The sequence below is a fragment of the Urocitellus parryii genome, chromosome Y (genome assembly GCF_045843805.1).
Source record: "Urocitellus parryii isolate mUroPar1 chromosome Y, mUroPar1.hap1, whole genome shotgun sequence".
Taxonomy (NCBI): Eukaryota; Metazoa; Chordata; class Mammalia; order Rodentia; family Sciuridae; genus Urocitellus; species Urocitellus parryii.
The window spans coordinates 24,762,604-24,784,417 of NC_135548.1; the positions used below are offsets into that span (position 1 = coordinate 24,762,604).

At 38.4% G+C, this 21,814-nt stretch overlaps 1 pseudogene; it reads right to left on the minus strand.

The window, feature by feature from the left end:
- Nucleotides 1-518: 518 nt before the first annotated feature.
- On the minus strand, nt 519-19,942 carry LOC144250984 (serine/threonine-protein kinase ULK1 pseudogene; annotated as a pseudogene).
- Nucleotides 19,943-21,814: the final 1,872 nt, after the last annotated feature.

The window sequence follows — 21,814 nt, forward strand, 5'->3', positions numbered from 1 at the left end:
AGGGACAGTTCCTATAGAGAAGGGCAGAGACCCAAGGACCCACCCTTATTTCTGGGCAAGTGACTGGGCAGTGAGCCCTGAGGAAAAGCTTGCTTTGGCATGGACACAGCAATGCTGTCTCAGGGCCCCACCTGTCCTCAGTGCTGTCCCAGACTTTGGAGGGTGGCAGGTACCACAAACACTACCTGCTACCACTTGGAGCCTGTCCCTGCCATGGGAGGCAGCCACAGAGGACCAGTTTGGAAATCCTGCAGAGGGAGGGAGCTGTCCCTGGCACCCTGCAATCCACCTCCAGCAAAGACCAGCAACCTCTGAAGCAGGAGACACACCACATAGTGGGGCTTGAACTCCATGGCTCCACTTAGTGCCCCTCCCAGGGGCCTGCAGTGCAGACTCAGCACCATCAATCAGCCATGGCTGGCAGGCCTGTCCTGACAGTCTGACCAACATGTGGACCCAACCCCGCACGGTTCGCAGAGAAGGTCCAGCCCCTCGAGCACAGCACACCAGGCAGTGGATCAGGCGCAGATGCCAGTTAACAAGGCCGAGCACCTTCTCTTGATGTGACACACAGCTTGCACTTGGCCATGCTCTCAATGTCTGCCTGGTCTGTGAGCATGCAGCAACACCTTGTGGTAGCGCAGCACATAGCCCTCCAGGTGCTGGAACATCTCATCCAGGGCAGCCGACTGCACCATCTGCACAGTGTGACTGAGGATGAGCCTCTCAGCGGTGACACCATGGACGGCATCCAGCAGCCGCTGCTTGTCCAGGAAGAAGCGCTGCAGTCCAAGGCTCAGGCCCTGACAGGACACCATGGTGGCCTTGTACAGCTCGTTGAGCCTGCGGACCACCTGCTTCACGGTAGATGAGAGGCAGAACTTGCCGGCCCGTATCTGGTCAATGGCGGTCTGCAGGCCCGAGGACAGGAGCTCAGCCACGTTCAAGTACAGCACCAGCTGCTCTGTGAAGCCCTACTCGTGGCTCAGCAGGCTGATCTGGTCGGCCCCCATGCTCTCCTGAGGCTGGCACTCAGGGCCCCTGGCCCCATCACTGGCACTGCCCTTGAGGGTAGTGATCTCCAGGACAAGCTGGAGGAAGGCAAGTGTGAAGCAAGGATGTGCAGGATCTCTGTGTGCTCCTTCTCCATGAGTTCTGGGTGATGAGGGGCCTCAAAGGTCACAGCCCTGTCCAGGTTGACAGAGGGGGGTCAGCAAAGCTGCAGAAATGGCCTGGAGCAGGGAGCTCAGGGACAGGCTCACTGCAGACCCCAGGCAGCAGGTGACAGGCAGAGGAGCCAGCAGAGCCCACTGAGAACATCCTGGTGCGGGGTCCCTGGAGCGATGTTGTCCCACTGGGGGGAGAATCCACAGTGAAGACCACTGGGGAGGGGCTGCTCGCTCCCAGCCCAGGCTCTTGAGTGCAGGTTCCCTCCGAAGCCAGCAGAGGGTGCAATCTTCATGGGCTTCTCCTGCAGACTGTCTGTGCTGCCAGAGTCGGAGGCCTCGGTACCAAATGCAGCCTTGAGCAGCAGGTCGGTGAGGCGGAAAGTGCTGAAGGACAGGACAAAGGGGCCCCTGTTGTCCTCGGCAGGCCGCAGGCCAGAGCCCAGCTGCAGCCCTGGAAAGGGCCCCACCTCTGAGAGATCGGACAGCGTTCGATTCCGTGTGTGTGCGTGTGTGTGTGTGTGTGTGTGTGTGTGGTCATCACCACATCCTGCCGGGCCAGGAGAGCCAGCAGGTTTCTGGGAGCTGAGGGCCTTAGGGAAGTCTTAGGAGGGCATGGCCTTGGTGGGAGAGCCCAGGATGGGAGGCAGGGGGTTGTGCTGCATGAAGTCAGGCAGCTTGGGCAAGCCACGCAGGGAGCGGCAGGGCTGTGGCAAAGGAACTGGCTGGGGAGGGCTGGCTTGTGGTGGGCTGAAATATGTTCCCAGAAGGTCCATAGGGGGCTTAGGGAGCTTGGGCCTAACAACGTTCAAGTCGGACAGGTTGGGGGTGGCGCTGTGCAGACCGCAGCCAAGACCTGGGGCCCAAGGGGAGTGTTCAGGCACGGAGGAGCCTGGATGCAGGGACCTTCCAGCCCGCATCTCGGCTCCCAGTGGGGAGGGTGTCCTGCTCCAGCCCCGCCTCTCAGGAATGGCTCCAACTTGAGGAGATGGCATGTAGGGCCAGCCTCCACCCAGGGAGAGCTTCCTGGCCAGGACAGCTCCCTCAGGGTGGGATGGAGGAGATGGGCTAGCTCCAGCAAAACCCAGGGGGCTGGTGCTGCCCAACCTGCGGATGGCAGAAGACCAGGGCGTCTGGGGTAGAGTTGGAGAGTGCAGATTCTGCTCAATGCGCTGGTAGTTGTGCACCTGGTTGGGGACCGGGATGGGCAATGAGGCTCCACACCGACTGCTAGAGAATGGGCCAGCCAGGCCAGAGGGGCTGGGGGAGCTGCTGCAGGTGGGAGAGGGAGAGGGAGATGGGGTCTGGCCTTGGCTCTCCAGGCCGGCAGAGGCCACCAGGGAACTCCCACTACACAGCAGACTATCCGGTGGGGGCTTAGCACAGGCCACCTCAGCCACCAGGTCGCCTGAAAACTGGGCTGGGACCATGACGAAGTTGTCTGTGTCACAAGAGTCCTTGCTGCGCCAGCAGAGTCCCAGGAGCTGTGCAGGAAGCCGGCTGAGTCCGCTGGGGAGGTGAGGGTCTTCTGCATGTGGGTCATCTTCCCTAGGGACGGCGGGAGACAAGATGAGAAGTGGAGCTACTCCTGGAGCTGCTGCCAGACCCTGAGCTCAGATAAGAGGGCACAGGCACCTGCGGGGACTTAATGGAGGCACTGGCGTCCAAGAAAGGGTGACGAAAAAATTCCTCGAAGTCCATGCGGTCTTTGTGGTTGCTCTGCAGCAGAGCCAGGAGCAGCTGCTTCAGGGGTGCCAACGTCTCCCGGGGGGATGACTGGCACAAGTGTGTTCTTCTTCTCCTAGAACAGGTGCAGATCCTGAGGGCTGCTGGCCTGGAACGGGGCCTTGCCAGTCAGGCACTGGTACAGGATGGTGCCGCTGCTCCACAGGTCCGCCTTCCCATCATAGTGCTGGGACATGATGACTTCAGGGGCCATATACATGGGAGAGCCCCAGAGCGTGGCTGCCATCATGTTGCTCTGGAGGTACCGGGTGAACCCAAAGTCAGCGATCTTGACGCGGATGTGATTGGGATTCTCACGGCGCCCCCCAGGGTTGGACAGCAGGATGTTCTGGGACTTGAGGTTAAGGTGGATGATGCCCTTGCTGTGCAGCAGCCACATGGCACCTGCAATCTGCTGCAGGAAGAGCCTGATGGTGTCTTCGCTCAGGGTCCCCATGGTGTGCAGGTAGTCAGCCAGGTCCTCACCATTACAGTACTCCATGAACAGGTAGATGGAATTGGCCATCTCCTGGAAGTTATACAAGGCCACAATGTTCTCATGCTTCAGTTCCTTGAGTATTTTTATTTTCTTCCCCAGCAGTGTCTGGGACTTGGCCAGATTCTTCTTGTTAATACACTTGACTGCGACCTCCAGGTTGTGCTTGAAGACCACCACGAAGGCGCCGTGGCCGATCAGGTCCTTGCGGGAGAACTCGAACCTGCCCATGATCTCCCTGCCGCCACGTCCGGGTTCCGGGGCGCGGGAGCGCGGGGCGCGGGAGCGCGGGGCGCATTCTTTGTTTTTGTTCTAAGTACATTCTTAACAGAATTTAATGCAGTCATCAAATTTATCTTTTATAAGATAACTCTTATTATCTTTTATAAGAGTTCATAGCCAGGGAAACAATGCTTATGACATAATATTGCAGAGCTTAGTGCTTGATAGAAAAATTATAATTTCAGTATAAATATTGACTGAAATATGGGTTTAACTCAAATAAGAAAGATTCATACAGAATAAAGAAATGAAAACAAGGCTTATATATGATGTATATTAGCATCAAAACATTCAGAACAGACATTTGAAAAGAAGCTTTTTAGGTCCTTTTATCAAGTGAGGCATTCAACAACAATCAGATTATTAATGATGATAAGATTTTTACCTTACCCCACAAAAACAACACACAAAAATCAAAGGCTATAAGACTTCTCAGATTAGTACTTTTAACAGTGTTTAGGTACAATGGGCAAAGTCTAAAAATGTAACCAGCTTAATTGGGTAATTATCTCAGGTGGATGCTTCTTGGAATAAACACTTTAGATGGTCTCAGTTCAAAATCTTCACCCATCCTCTGTGTAAAATCAAACCCTCCTTTAGCGGAAGAACAAAAAAAAAAATTATAGCCCTGGGAAGAATAAGAAATCAGAAAAAGAAAAAAGTAATAGAGGAATAAATAGAAATTTATGGTGTTTAGCACTTTTCAACATAAGTGTGTTGATTGTTTTTATGATCAGTGCAAGTTGTAAAGATTTGTGTGTAATAAAAATATTGAAATTTTTTAAATGATTTAGTATACTTGATTTTCTTTTTTATATTTGAAGAGTTTGAATCTGTATTTATGATAGAATATTAGAAAAGCCTAATGTATTATGTGAATATTGTTATTAATTGTGCAAATGATATGTAGGATTTGGTGAAAAGTTTACTTTTATGAATTATACATTCCATGTTATCCAGAAGTCAAATCATACTGGATTGTTTTCATTGTGATAGACCATAGACATAAATATACTTATTAACATACTATAATGTGTTTTTAACTAATTTTTATTGTTATTATTATCAGGAATTGAACCTAGGGGGTGATTTACCACTGTATTACACCCCCAGCCCTTTTCACTTTTTTTTTCATTTAATTTTGAGATAGGGTGTAGCTAAATTGCTTAGGGTCTTGTAAATTGCCCAGGCTGGCCTCAAACTTGTAATTCTCCTGCCTCACCTTCCTTTAGAAAATAGAAATCCTTTCAAGGAAGGAAAGAATGTTTAAAATAGAGATTTTAAAACATTGACTAATTCAGCAAATTGACTATATATTTGTAACACTTGACAGCAGCATAAATCAATGCCAAAACTCATACCTGGACTTCTTTGGTCCTTTCTTCCTTCTCACCCTCTTTTCCTCCTTCTTTCTTCCCCTTCTTTATTTCCACTATATAAATCTAAATCTATTGCATATTTTTGATAAACATTCTTAGAAAAGTCCAGAAGCATGGAAATAATTGAAAATAAGCATTGCCTTATCATCATTCCCAGTATCAAGCAACACATTTCTTTCTTCAAAGACCAAACTGTTAAAGGCTTAAACACCAAGTTCATTTTTTTTCAAAGAATTTTAATCTTTTGCAGTCATCTGAATCATTGCCCAACACCCTTGTTAATTTTGAAATTTTCATGTTTCACTTGGAGGATGGAAAGAACAAGTAGTTATATAGAAATATCCTAATTCCAAACTTTTTTTTAAAAAAACAGTGCTGAATTAGTATTAAATACTACCACACTTAAAAGACAACTGATAAAAATTTCAATATTGAAGATTATAATTTAGAGTAATGGATTGAGAAAAACATAGTTTTTTGTTGTTTCAAAGTGGTTTATTTTTACCCATTATCTCTTTAAACTATGAGATTCACATTATCATCATTCTCTTTCACACAAGGAAACAGGATGAATAATAGTTAGTAGCTGGATTCAAAATAGTTGGTAGCTGAATTCAATCACATGGCTAATGACTGCTCAGGGACTTGAAAAAAGCACTTCTGATTCCACACCATTTTCATTACACTAAATTTTTGGTATTAAAATGCAATACAAGGTGTTTGTTACTGTGACAGAAAGATCCCTTCTTTCCAATAAAATATATAAGCCACATGATCACATGAGAAATGCACACTTGATGATAATGACAATAAAACATTTGGTTCTCCATCATATTCAGTAAAAGCTACAATTCCAAGTGCTAATGCCAAGTTTTTGAAAGTTTCTGAGTTCAACAAAGAAATATTTCATCATTACCTGATCAAACCAGAGGCCTGAATTGAGAGCTATAGTTCATCAAGTACTGTGGGGGGTTCTTTGAAACCCTGCAGCATTACCAGCATGTCTCTGACTTAAAAATATATAGATTTAATTGGGGAGAAAAAAATATGAACTGGAAGTGATAAATAATACTAACATGGCTGATGTAGAGTGAACGTGAGGTCAGTCATTTTGAAGATCATCAATATGGAGATGATAGTGAGATGCAGGATAAGAGAAGAAATGTGATTTTTAGTGTTGACCCTGAAATGTTCAAACTCATCTGCAGAAGCAATTGGTAATAATGGCCATCTTCTAAGACTGAACCAAATCACCTGCTTGGTCTCTGATATCTAATTTTATGTATAAAAAACAAGACACAGCTTGGAAAGAAGGTGAGCCTTTTCCTTCTTACAACTTATGAAGAGGCTACATGGCCAAGAGGAGGATAGTCATTTGCATGTTTTCATGAGCTAAAAAATACAACTGGGTTTGTTTGGTTATCTCATCACAGAGGGGCAAAGATTTTATTTAGAGTAAAAGGGGTAAGAGTTTTCCTAAGACATGCTTCCTCTGCTTCTCAAACCCAAATGTTCTTGAAGATCCTGGAGATCCTGCTAAAAAAAAAAATCCCAACTTAAAAAAATTAGCTGTGGTGCAGGCTAAGACTCTCATTGAGAGTCCTTTGGGTATATACCAAGGAGAGAGAGAGAGCTGGGTCAAATGGTAATTCCATTCCAAGTTTTCTGAGGAATCTCCCATATTGCTTTCCATAGTAGTCACTCCAGTTTGAAGTCCCACTAGCAATTTTTCAGTGTACCTTTTCCCACATATCCTTGCTAACATTTGTTGTTATTTGTATTCTTGATCGCCACCATTCTGACTGCGTGACAGGGAATCTCAGCATAGTTTTAATTTGCATTTCTCTAATTACTAGAGATGTTGAACAATTTTTCATATATTTTTTAACCATTTGTATTTTTTCTTCTATGAAATGCTCATATAGATTCTCCGAACATTTATTGATTGGGTTATTTGGTGTTAAAGTTTCTGATTTTTTTATACCCTGGATTAATGCTCTATTTGAGGTGGATGAGGCAAAGATTTTCACAAATTCTGTATATGTCTTAACATTCTTGATTGTTTCCTTTTCTTTGAAACAGTGTTTTAGTTTGATACCATCCAGTTTACATAGACTCTTGATTTTACTTCTTGCATTCATTTAGGAGGCTCATTAAGGGAGTCAGTTCCTAAAACCAACATAATGGAGAGTTAGACCTATCTTTTCTTCTAGTAGATATATGGTTTCTGGTCTAATTTATAGGTCTTTGATGCACTTTGAGTTGAGTTTTTTGCAGGGTAAAGATTAGGGTTAAATTTCATTCTGTTACATATGGACTTCCAATTTTCCCAGCATCATTTGTCAAAGAGGCTCTCTCTTTTCTTCAATGTATGTTTATGATATTTGCCAAAAAAAAAAAATGGATGGATCTGGAGACTATTATTCTAAGCAAAATAAGTAAATCCCTCAAAATCAAAGGTCTAATATTCTCTCTGATATGTAGATGCTAACACACAATAAGCAGGGGAGGGGATGAATATAATTTCAGTAGATTTGACAAAGGGAAATTAACAGAACAGAGGGGGAAAGGAATGGAAATACAGCAGAATGATTCTGACATAATTTTCTATATACATATCGGAATATATCACAGTGAATTTTTACATGGTGTACAACACAAAGCTTAGATCCTAATTAGAATAAGATGTTTGTATAAATAAGTCCAGTTATACTCTACTGTCATGTATAACTACAAAGAACAAAACAAATCTCTCCTGTTGCTACTGGTCCACTTGCCAGACTTTAAGGAGAAAGTCCCTAAGATAAAAGGAAGAGTCATCTGAGAAGTTTCAGGTGAGGAAGCAGGGTAGATTGGAATGAAAAGTGGATTCAGAAAGAGACACAGAAATAAAATGTTTGTTGTAGGAACTGAAGCATCCACATGGAAGGAAGAATCTGAGATGGAATGGCTGAGAATCTGTGATGATAAGCTTCAGGGTGTCTATATCAAAAGCTGAAATAGTAAGATAGTTTTAAAATGTAATGCTGCAGTCTCTTTCCATTTAAAGGACAATGGTTATTGTCCTTTAAACTTAACCACACAATAATCTATTGATATTACTCTTATGAACCTATCTGGAAAGATTTGTAACATGAAGCAGGACAGCCTATTTCACTTAAGAAAAGGGAACTTCAATAGCTTATTTGGGCCTACTTCTGTTTCTAACTTAGGTCAAAATATTTGCTAGTAAGATAGTTTTAAAACTTAATGCTGCAGCCTCTTCACATTTAAAGGACCTGTGTCTTAATGCTGCAGTCTCTTCCCATTCTTACTGTAGCTCTTTCACTCATTTTCTGCCTGGTGATAACACATTTATTAGGTAGAGTGTGAAACTTCAATATAACATTTTTTAGTGATTTTTTATTGTTCTTTGAACATATTCTATATCCACTTTATAGCTTGGACCTTTACTTAAGGAAGAATTTCATTTCTGCCACTTCCTAGAACTTGAACTTGATGGATGATGCATAAAATATGGGTCTTAATTTCTAGAAGCCAGACTTGATACCAATAACTCTACGTGAACATCTGCAATCTCAGGCACTACACTAAGGGTGTTAATTATCGTATTTAATCTTTATTACACAATTGCATGGGAAATTCTATTATATGAATAGAATGATATTCAAAATATTCTATTATTATGGTCATTGGTATATGGATGAGGCATTTAAGCACAGAAAAGTTTGGAAAGTTGTCCAAGGTCATAGAATTTTTGGCAGGTCTAGTAGTTATGATTTGATTGCTAAAATCCTGAATCCAGAGCTCATGCACTAAATGCCTTTCTATACTTGGAATGAAAGAAAGAAGATGAAAAAAAAAAAACAACATTAAGCAAGTAAACTAACACAGAGTTTCATTGTGCAGGTTTGTCTTAAACACTTGATTGCTAAAAAGGGCCAATAGGAAACTAGGGAAGATGTCATAAAGGAGGTCAATCAAATTGATAGCAGCATAATGAAGCAGCATATAGAAAAGCAATTAAAACAAGCACATAACATGAAAAGGGAAATCAAAGCAGTGTAGTGGCACACACCTGTAATTTTAGCCACTGGAGAGGTTGAGACAGGATAATCATAAGTTCGAGGCCAGTGTCAAAAACTTAGCAAGACCCTGTCAAAAAAATTTTTATAAAGAATTAAAAATGGGGATGTAGTTTGTAGCTCAGTGGCAAAGTGCCAAATTCAACCTCCTATAATAATAAAAGGGAGGAAATTATTTACTGTTACCACTTGTGGAACCAGACAGCATAAGTTACAAGAAAGGTTTTGCCCTAGCAAATATTTTGATACAAATTTGGAACAAAAAAAAGCCATTTCCCTTTTCTTAAATGAAACAGGCTGTCCTGGTTCATATTACAAATCTTTCCAGATAGGTTCATAAAAGTAATAGCAATAGATTGCTGTGTGGTTAAGTTTAAAGGACAATGACCATTTCTCCTGAAGTGGGAAATTATTCAAAAATGATAGAATAAAGCCATAGAAGACTCTGATTCAGTTGATACCAAATCAAACTATAAGGAATGTTTTGGTATCAAGGTTTACCTGGACTTTCCCTGGCAGAAAATCTGCTATTAAGATATATTAGCTTGGTTGTACAAGAAGGAGTTCTACCAGTTCTTGGGGAATCACGACTAACAGTAATTCAGTCCTCCTGGGATCTTGGCAGAAATCAAGCAGTACTTCACAATAGCTGTGAAATATGCATGGGGCACCTCTACAAATTGTCAGTGATGAATGACCAATGGGACCATAGAGCTTTCATTTAGTTGAAAGGGCTTTAACCAACATTGGACACCTGTGAGTATGGCAAGGTATTTTGGGGATAGCAATGACTATTTTTGATTCTTTAGTCATAGAACCTCAAGTTATATTTATCGGTTGGAATAACTGAAACAAGATGACTCTGGCATTTCAAAATGTTATTGAATTTGGGGGATTGTTTTTTTTATTTTATTTTTTTTAAAATCTCAAAGCCAAAGTCTTCACTTTGTTTTGAGTCCAAGGAAGCTACTATAATATTTAGCTTGACACTGATGTTTAATGTAAAGGCTGAAATAAATGAGTCCATGTTAACTTTGCTAACTTGCCAAGTGCTACTACCTTCTCCAGATGAGTTGGATTGCGTGGAGGAGTAATTTGTGGAGGAAAGGGACACTAGGGATGTGTGGTTTGTTTTAAACTGCATGGCTGGGCTTCCAAGGCTAGAGTTCAACTCATTGTTATTCATATACTCCTGGCTAGTGGCATCTTCATTAATTCCATTGGAAATCAAAAAGAGTATGCATGTCCTTATTTGTTAAGTGACTTGATTATTCAATGGCAGCATTACCTATTTTTCAATTTTGGGGAAGACTGAGAAAGCATTTGTAGTAGCAATAAGATAATAGGTACCGAATACACATTCAGAACATACTTATAAATTTATTTGATTTATTCATGTCATTGCCTTCTTTCCTAATGTTTATCCCTACGTGCATTAAATGTTCCAGCTGGTAGAAACTTTTCAATAGATCCTGCCTTCTCTTTTGGTTTCAATAAACTGGTTCATTATTTCAATAAATACATCCAAACAATGTTTAGGTCTCTACTTATAAATGCCCATATTTTAGATTTTATCACTCAATCAACAAATGTATATTTAGCTTCTACTTTGAGGTCTAGAATTTTCTAGACTTTCTGAGGAACAAAATGTATAAAGGGTATAGTCAAGATGTATAAATAATCTCAGTCCTGAGAGGAAGTAAGGCTTTCACATATGCTGTGAATCAGCATTTTCCAAAGTGTGTACTGTGAAATAGTGGTGAGTTTTGCAAGATATTCTTGAACAAAAAAGTTGAGTAATGCCAGGTTAACCATTCTTTTTGAATTATAGGACCTCAATGACATTTAATATCTTGTGATTTCTATAAAAATCCACTGGTATTGGGGAAATTATATTATACAGTGACCAAGAAACACTTATTTTACTAGAATGCTTGTTTTCATTTATCAGAACTCTAGTATTCCAGAAAACTCATTTTGGGAAATGATGTTAGGTCTGGGAATCAAAAACACCAGTGCATTTATCATTTTTCTGCCACCAAACAATTATGGGGCATTAACTATGTTGCTTAAATTTTATGTGCCTCTGTTTCTTCAAATTTTAAATAGAGGAGGTAAGACCAAGTTCCACTATCCTCTGAGTACTGCAGAGGAGAGGAGGTAGTGGAGGTAGAAAAATGAATGTTAAAGTAATTTTGAAAAGTCAATTTTGTATATAATTGCATGACCTTGTATGTGAACTGGAAGAAAATAATAGAGGATTTATAGAACTAGTTTAATGAATGATTTCTGCTGAAGGATTTCCTGTGATGATCATGAAAACAATGCCTTTTCATAAAACATAAAAAAGAATAGCTAAGAATTGTCAGGAAAGAATTATAATGCTTGTACATTTATCAATGTCTGCATAAAAACGATTCTGTTTTCTAAACTATTCTTTGGCAACTTGATAGAAAACATTCAGAAGCAGATGTACAAGAGTCCCCAAATAGTTTCACATAAATTATGGTGAATTTATATAGAACAACAGCTAAATATTAAATTTTGCCCAAAATGCTTTTGTTAGCCACCCATCAGACCAAAAATGCTTTGTCAGAATATCAGAACAACTTCCTGAGCCATGTGAGGCCCATAGACTCTATAGTTCATTCTATATTTTATGAAAATTATAATCTCCAACCTAAATATAAAGTAAAGGTTTCTTCCATTTTTGTATGACTTCCTTCACCATATCAATATTCACTATTAAGAGAATTGGGGAATAAGATGTGAACGATGTGAGCTACTTTTTTTTTCTAATTCTATATGTTTGTGGAAAGTAAAATATAATCACTGCAGTCATGTAGTCATAAATATAACATTATCCGTATTATAAAACTTGCCTTAAATTATAATCTGTTTCACATTTTAAGGATTTTAAGGATAGTCTATCTTGTCATCAGTTGGTATAACATTTTTGAAAAGCAATTTGATCTGTATAATTAGGAGCCAAAAAACTTTGGTTTTTTGTGAACCATGTTTCTGTGTTGTGTATGTGTGTATCCTGAAAATTTATGCCCTACATAAGAGCAAAGGATAACTACTTAAATATATTTATTATAGTACTACTTACATTACCAAAAATTGGAAAACAATGGAATTACCACGGATAAAGTGTATTTTTGCTTGTTGTTTTTCGTTTTTCTTGGGGTACCAGAGATTAAACTCAGGGGCACTTGACCACTGAGCCACATCCCCAGCCCTATTTTGTATTTTATTTAGAGACAGGGTCTCACTAAGTTTCTTAGCTCCCCACTGTTGCTGAGGCTGGCTTTGAATTCATGATCCTCCTGCCTCTGCCTCTCCTGTCTCAGCATTCCCAACTGCTGAGATTACAGGCATGTGCCACCGGCCCAGCAGATAGAGTGTTTTATGTGATGCAGTTTTCTTCAGTTTGGTCAACAATAAAAAGACATTAAAAATGATAGTCATACAAATTATTATAATACTCAAAACTATGCCAGTATCTATGATGATGTGTCTTTCCAGAATCAAACTGGCACTTACCCATATTCACAGTTATGATACTATTCATATATAGAGGATAAGGTGAAAACTGAAGATAGTTACTTGATTTAAGGTAAGAGTTACAGGTAACTTTTTCCTTCCTTCCTTCCTTCCTTCCTTCCTTCCTTCCTTCCTTCCTTCCTTCCTTCCTTCTCTTCTTTGTTACTCCCTCTGGTATTATTAAATACTATTTGTAGAATAAATCATATTTAATAAAAATTAGGATAAATGAATCTATGATATTTTCCCTCTTTGAAATGTCTTTATCAAGAAGTTTCTATTATGTTTATATGTAAAATGAAAGATTGATTAGCCGAATAATACCATACCTTAAAAAATCTTTCACCTGAAATACTATTAGAGAGATGTGGTGGCACATGCCTATAATCCCTGTGACTCTGGAAGCTAAGACAGAAGGAAAACAAGTTCAAGGCCAGGCTTGGCAACTTAGAAAAACCTGTCTTAATATAAACTGTTGGTGATGTTTCTCATGGTATAGTGCCCCTGGGTTTAATCCCAGTACAAAAAAAGAAAGAAGAAAAGACAAGAAAACAAACATAACAAAATTCTAAATATTGAGATAAATATGCAAATATTTTTATTTTAATTAGTCATATAATTGTTTTCAGTTTTCATACCAGGATCTCTAAGATCTTTTGATTAACAAAAGGAAGACATCCAAAAACTCTCCACACACTATGGAGAAGCAATCAATGAGACAAATTGTTCCCAAATTCACTGCTCCAAAAAGTACATAATATCAAATTAAATTGAATAATACAATAAATCCAATTAACAAAAAGGAGTTTACAGAATAATTATATTTTAAATGATACATATTTTCCAGGCCAACCAATATATTTTCAGTCTAAGAACTATTGGAAAAAATATTTTGAAAGCCAAATTCCAAACATCTGTTAACATGCTGTGTATCAAAATTTTCTAATTGTATGTGGTTATTTTATATTTTATTAGAAATTCCCAATTTAAAATCAGGAATGGCATAAAATATTTACTTGGAGAGACAGCAAAGTCCTGGGTTTTAAACCCAGTCTGGCATAGCCTATCTCATTGCCCATGGCTCACATTACATATCTCTCTGAAACTTGTATTCTGTGACCAAGAATTCAAACAGAATACAATCTCCTTTTAGGCATTTGGATTTCCAGTATTCACTAAGAGAACTTAAAAAATGAAAACTTTATTTGTGTTGGTTCTTCCCATGGATGAAGCAGATGATTATATACTTAGTTCATAGAAAGAACCCAAAATTATCTTTTTTAAAATAGTTTTAGAACTTCACAGAATTGTGGCATGTTATTTTCGGAGAGAAATCAACTAAATTGTATTAGATATATGGTTGCTGACTATGTTATTAATTCTTTTATCTTTTCTTTCAGGATTTTAAGGCCCTGAGGTCCCCAGTATAAATATAGACCATCAGTAGAAAAATTATAGTTCTGTGGTATTTGGGGAAATGGAATTTAATAAGAAATGTGATTAGAAAGAAGTTGATGCAACAGGACAACACAAATATTTCAAAATGTTGCATTTACTAACCTTTTTCCAGTCTTCAAGCAAAGTAAAAACAGAAGTCTGATTGTTTTGAGGGATAGTCTCTGAGCAAAAAACATAAGTGAATTAGAAATTTTGTAAACATTAAAGTCTTTCAAGACCTACAAAGCCAGAAAGATACACTGAATTAGGTAAATTACCTCCAACATAAAATCACATTATTCTGTTCCTGACTAAAGTTATCCCAAATATATTTTTCTTCTCAATTTCATGAAATTGTGTTGTAGAGACGTTACCACAACTTGCTTTTTTCCAACTTGGCTTCCTGATAAAGAAAATATCCCATTTCACCTTAAATGACTGTAATAGTAAATGCTTCATTGGCTTTGAAGAATAGTCTGGTGTTTATGAAAATTTAGCAATTATTCCCCAGCTGAAAGGGGTCTTATTGTTTTCTTTTTCTAATTCTCTATAGATAAAATTCTCTAGGACCCCAATAGAAATGATAACTTGCTATAAAATTTTATTTCTCCAATATCCTCACATAAAAGATTTAGCTGGGCACAAAAGAATCAAAGAACTCATTAAATTTTTAAGGTTTCTCCGTTTATGCTTCAAATTACTGTTTATTATACAACTCCAATTTTAAATTCATCTAAAAACCAAACCAGAAAGTCAACTGAAAACTCCAGTTATGTTCACTAGAAAAGTTTCCATAAAACACGTAAATGCCTTTAATTGCTCCAGCACTGCTATTGACTTGTATTGGGAAAAAAAATATTAAGGTGAAATCCCATTACCCATCAATTCTTCTGTTTAAACAGATGCATAGAAGTCAATTTGGATCACTTATAGCTTATTGGTTTCCTTTCTGGTTGGCTTAAATAATTCAGGAAGAATTTTTCTTTCTAAATGACGTTATGTGAAAATTCTAAAATTTACCAAATAGTTATGCTGTTTTCAAAGTTTCCAACTCCATGTGTAACAGTTCAGTTAATAATTTTCACAGAAGAAAATAAACAGCAAGAGATTATTACAGTTATGAAACATATACAGTTGTTTAAAGGGTTAAATTTTATAGAAAACTATTTATATCAAATTCGCATTACAAAAAGCAGATTTTTAAGTTCATATTATACAATAATTATATTTTTGTGCAAATAGATATTTATACAAAGTATGTAAGTGATAACATCATGAGTGGTTTTGTTATTATTTTTTGGTTCTAAATTCTAAAACTTATGCATTTATGAATTAAAGTATTCATTTTTAGTTATGTATAAAAAGTATTTATAGAGCAACTAAGTTCATTACAATAATTATGAATTTTTACAGCTACTTTACGTTTCTACTAGATAGTACAGTCTTGAAAAAATTGCAAAAACAGGTTAAGGACAGAAAAGTAAAATTTTTACATATGAATCAAAAGGGTATTTTTTTTTTTACTTTTGTAACTTCCAAAAATGCTTGTAGTTTTTTCAAACATAAATTTTGCATTTCAATTCTAATGAAAATTATGACTTTAAAAAAACTTACAGAAATAACTTATAGAAACATTGTAAGATAAGTATCATATATTTAACATCAAAATAGATTTTGATCAGATTCACCTGTTAACATTTGCTTTATCACTTGCTCTCTGGTCTCTTTCTATTCTCCTCTGAACTATGTTAGCAGAAGTTACCTACATGCTGTCCCTTTACTTCTAAGCATACAATGTATATTTCACAAAGATATCCCACATATTCACAGAACAGCTTCAACTTTGAGAAATTTCACTTTCACATAGTACTTTATAGTCTGAATCTCAATTTTGTCATTTGTGTTAAAAGTCATCTTTATATATACTGAACTGTTCATTTATGCATTAGGATGCTGCCTTTAGTCCTTCAGGAATGTTAAAATAAAAACAGTCATATGAAACTTTCTGTGATAAACATAGTGAAGATGTGGAAGATGTCATCCACGATATTCCAGATATTCCAAGGTGTTGCCTTTGCAAAGGGCCATAGCAAAACTTGGATTGAATCTTCCCACCAGAAGTAGCTGCATGTTTTCTGAATATTCATGCACACAGAGCATGTTTTGATGCTTATTTTGGCTACCAAGAAATCTAAAGCCAGAATTAGCTCGAAAATCTGCCAGGAATATATGGTGCTTTGTTTTGCTTTGTGCTATTAATAGGGGACAGACAGATGTAAGTGGTGGGAACACAAAGTTAATGGAATAATTCTATAAAATGGGCCCACTGTGTTGACCCCCCCCCCCCAATACTTTCTTTTCTCAGAAGTAATTTACTTACAGCCCTGCCTGCCTTAAGTGGACAGGATAAGTCACATTCCTCAGTAAAATACCTGTTACCTAAATAATGTTGATAAGAGAAACACAAGTTACCCTGATGGAGGAAATTTTGTGATCCTTTTCATAGACTAGATCCCAAAACTCAAAAGAGAGATAAGGATAATTCCTCTTAGCCATAAAATTTGTAAGAATTTGTGGTTAAGAATTCAATTAGAACTGGTCAGCATAGGTCAAAGTGACCTAGAGTTGTCATGGCAGTGGGGACTTGAACGTCTGATGTCATCTTGCTGTCAGTCAAAAGTCAAAAGATGGATCTGTGTGGGGACTCTCTGGAAATTTCTCTGGGATCCCTAAAAAACGTGGAGTACACCAGAGGCTTTCTGTACCTTTCATCTCTGAGAGGACACATTCTCTCTATATATAGTGTCCTTGAAGGATATAATAAATAACATTCCCCAAGACAGCACCCAGGAAGAAAGGAGGACACAGTGGCCAGGAAGGAGGGGGGTGGTGAAGAAGACACAGGTTCATCCCTTCCCAGTGGCAATGGATCCTGAAAGGAGGAGGCGGGTACTAGGCACTGGGCCCTGAACTTTTACCCTTTCCCATTTCCAGTGAGTTCTGGAAGGAAAAAAAAAAAGCAAAAAAGTGAAGCTCTGGGTAACAGTGGATCCAGGGGAAGAAGATAAGCAATGAGTATCAATTTCTGGGCTTTTATCCTTTCCTAGTAACATTGAGTCCTAGAGAGGAAGGCAAACAAATGAGCTCTCTATTCTGAATGTTTATCCCAGTAACAGTGAGTTTTGAGCTTTTACAACCATTTCCTTGGGTTAGAATGAGTTTTGAGCTCTTATAGCTGTTTTACTGAGTTAGATTTTTAACCTGCACAACTAGTTTCCTGTTGGCCAAGACTACTTCTCCTCCATCTTATGATTAATTCACACTAAACATTCTGCTAGGATCAACTCTCATTAAGACCCCTCTTGTAACCAGTTGTGCCATGTTCTCCCCTGACAATGTGCCATGTGCCATTTTGCTGACACTTAGTAAAGACAGCTGTTGATTCATTTGAGGCCGCTCCTGTCTCAACAATCATGACCTTTCCTGCTATAGGATCATGGATTTCTACTACAATTAAAAAGTTCAGATGCCTGAAACTGCCATAAAGAGTTCTCAACTGTTTTTAATCCAATTTTATAATGTTATTTTCTGCTTTTACTTGCTATTCCCAGCCTATAATAGCCATTACAATGGCCATGTTTTACTTGCTATTCTCCAAAAGCATTATGCATTATTTAGCAACTGGGTCTCTGATCAAGTTCCTCATGCCATTCCCAAACCCCATGTTTAAAAATTTAGTTCAAATATGCCCCAAAGAAGCATATGAAGTGCCTATATTTCTCCAGCTGGAATTCATCTCCTTCTCCCACATTCTCCCATGACTCTTGATTCAACTTCTATTTTAGCACTCAATGGAATTCAGTCTTTTAATCATTTCTATGTGTCTGCCATCCACTCTAGACTACAAATTATGTAAGGAAAAAAACAATTTTATTTCATATCTTTGTTACTTCCTCATCTATGTCAATGCTGTGCATTAGTAGATATACAATGAATGTTTGCCAAACTAGTTCACTTGAGAGCCTCAACACTTTGTTTTCAATTATTGCCTCTATTTTCATTAAAATGAGATTGTCACTTGAAAGGAGTGCAATATATTGACCAAGTATACCTGATTTTCTCTAACTGTGGTCACGTTTTCAAAACAAAAGAAGGCAGAATAACATTCTGAGAGATTTTTAAAGAGGAAACGGGCAACTTAGAAGTGAGAAGTGTTGGTGCCAGTAGCATTTTAAGGTAGCTCAATGAGAAGATGACCAGAGTGTTCTGTTAGTATATAGGGAAAACATTATGGACAGAAGGATAGAAGAGAAGGAAAGAAAGAAGCTCAGATTTTTTAAAGTGCTAATCCTATAACAGAGACTGCAGCATAGGTTTATTCTGAGTCCTTTATCAGCCAGAAAAAGTGTTTTTATGCTATTGATTTACTTATTTAACACAAGGGAAACTGAGATGAAGAGGTTTGCACATTCAAATCCAGGTACATCTGATTCTAAAGGATATTGTGTTATGTGCTATGTAGAATTGGATAAGATGGATGCTTGGGAGAGGTGCTCAAGGACAAAAAGAGTAGATGGTAGAGAGGAAAACTGGGCACCAATGGAAGTTTAGGTTTTATTCTGATTTTATCTCCTCCTCCTCCCTCCTTCTCCTCTTCCTGCTCCCCTTCTTTCTCCTCTTCATCTTCCTCCTACTCCTCCTTCTTCTCCTTCTCTTCTTCCTTCTCTTCTTCTCAATAAGACATAAAAGTACATTGTGACAAGAAGAAATAGACCTCAAATCAGATTTCAAACACATATCCGTTTAAGCCTCTGCTGTTTTCTTCATAAAAAGCCTTCCCATTTCCACATGCACATTCTGTAGCTTGTCCTGGATACAGAGAAAAGAAGAGAAGTGGGCAAGGTGAAAGGCAAGACTTTTTTTATATATGGAATATCTTTCTTTTATGGAATGGACTATGCTGTGAAAGTTAGTCTTGTATCTTTTATATCATAAATCTGAGTGGGGCATGCTGTCTTGGCAAAAACCAGTAGCAATGTGCAAAGTGTTTATTGCCAAAAGCAATAGCATCATGACAGCAGATAATTATGAACAGGGCTAGTGAGTAGTACTGGGAGGAGATGGTTCAGAGGAGAAGGGAGTGAGGCCCCTGAGGGCTGAAACCAATCAGATTCTCAATCCCTGGCCTCTGTGCTGCCTTTAAGCTCAGTCACTTTCTCTAAATATCAAGTTTTTTTTTTTTTTCCTGGAGAGATGAAATCCCATGAGAGTCATCTGAAACCAGGGATGAAGTAATGATTGAAGGTAAAGATGATTTTTTTTTAAAAATAGTAAACCCAAAGCATCTTCCCACCCAATGACGTGTAAAATCGGTTGGAATTCCAGGGCAGGTTCCTGAGGATTCTTATTATTTAGGATTTTTCATCCAATTTCTCTTGTGATTTCCACTGAACACATTTTATTAGGTGCAATAGCTGGATGCTGCTGTCTCTTTCTCTTGATCTGGAGTCAACTTATGTATGAGGGCAATTCAACCTCTGCAGCATGGTTAGGAGAAAATAAGTCTAATGAATTCAGGGTATGAGGAAAACATCTGCCCTGGGTCTCTTTCAGTTGAAGAGGAAAGAAATGAGGCAGTCAGACTGTTACCTGGCTATCCTCTGCAGGCAGGGTGTCGTCTGGACTTGGGTTTCCTGCTGGAGTGAAACAGGCTCCTGGTTATGTAAGACCCTGCTGGCTCTGTAGGCAAAGCCACCGTCTGGAGGCCACACCCAAGCCTTGCTCTAGGAGCCTTTGCCTTGGTGTCTGTATGCTTACTTGGTTCATTTCGACAAACCTTCTTTTTATCTGAACCTCCTTGGGGTTAGCCAGCTTAAAATTTCTCAATCCACTCATGGGAGAAGACATAAGTCCCACACCTAAGAAATAAGATATAATGAACATAAAATATTCAGATAAGGCTCTTCAAAGGCAAAGGATTAAAATGAAAAGGCACAGAATTATCAAATATCCATAACCTTTTATAGTTCATAGTCATTCCTATGAATAATAAGAATAAAATCTTTGATCTTCAAGCAACAAACTATAGAATAGCCTTTTAAATCAAGGCTTTTTTGATATATCTTGCAGTTTTTCAAATATTTTTATTCAAGTGTTGTTTATAAAAAAAAATTGCTAAGGATGAAGATGTAGCTCAGTTAGAAGTACATTCCTAGAAAGCCCTAGGTCATGATTTCATTTCTAGGCATCAACACAAGAAAAAAAAAAAGAATGAAACAGTAGCAGACTTTTTAAAAACGCAATGATTCTGAAATGCTTCTTCTCATTGGAATGACTCTCTCAATGCCTTATGGATTGCTATGACTGATAGTTATGGAAAAGAGAAAATTGTGGCTGAAGATTTTTCCAATTCTACCAGTTCTTCTTGGTTCTAATCATCTCTGAACCAATAATCATTTCATCACTTCTTGATGGCAGATCTACTCATAGTAGATGAATTACCTTGTCTCAGATTTATTATTTCCAAGACTATTACCTTGCTAACTTCTTTTGTTTATGTCTCATTTCCCCTACCCTGAATCTTTTCAAAAGTAATCTCTAAATCTGTGGTCTTGATTCTTTCCATTTTACATTCTGTGTACAGATGATTCCAACTTCTTCTTTACTCCAAATTTAGAAAATGTTCAAATTTTGAGCCCTTCCCACTTGCAAAAAGACCTGTTCAGAAGACATAGGCTTTCAGTTTAGTTATGTCCTAAACTCTAGGTTCTAATGGTTTGTGTTTAGTTTTGCTAAAATGAAATTCTTTTACTTTCTACTTAAAATGTGTTCTGTTGACAAGAATCATAGGAATAACTTAGATAATAATGGAAATGTAGAAACAACACCTGATTCAGAATGCGCATTTCAAATAGGGTTTCTAACTGATGATTTATTAAAGTTTTAGAGTTTTGTGTATATGTAGGCTTTTGCCAAATATTCTGCCTTAAATTTTCTTGTAAGAATATAACCCCAAATCCTTCCCTCTAACATCCTGGTCTTAGAAGGAGACCCGGTATTTCAAAGGACACCTTAGAAAGCTTCAGATTTGAAGAGCATTTCTTACCATTTGTACTCTTTTCTACTTCTCCACATGCTGTGTATTCCCTATATGAATCATTCTAGGAGGTAGTAACATTTTCTGTTTCACTATTGTACTTGTGCATGACCAACCGTATGGTTTTATAATCGTTTATGGTTCTATAAATATTAAATTCTGCATTATCAGGTCTGCACTCCTCAATTATTTTCCAACAGTGACTGATGCAGAAAAAAAGTGATGAAGTTTTACACTATCCCCATTCAATTTGAAAGTGGGAAATCAGCAGTGTACTCAAAATGTTGTACACTGCTGCTTTTCCTTCTAGTATATGACTTAACTTTCCTCCCCAATCTATATATACCTGCTTGGTTTTCCTTCTCTTACTCCATGTACTCTCTGCCATTCCCATTCTTCATTCCCTCTCTCCTCTCCTATTTCTTATTTGCATATCTTGTGTGATTTATGCATATATTAAGCTGGAACTAATAGTGACTCTGTGAATATAACCTGTATTTGGATATTTCTTAATATGATACACCATTTAATACCTTTCTTTTTTATTACTATGTATTTAATATGCACATTTATCTAACAATTAGAATATATTATTGCTCATA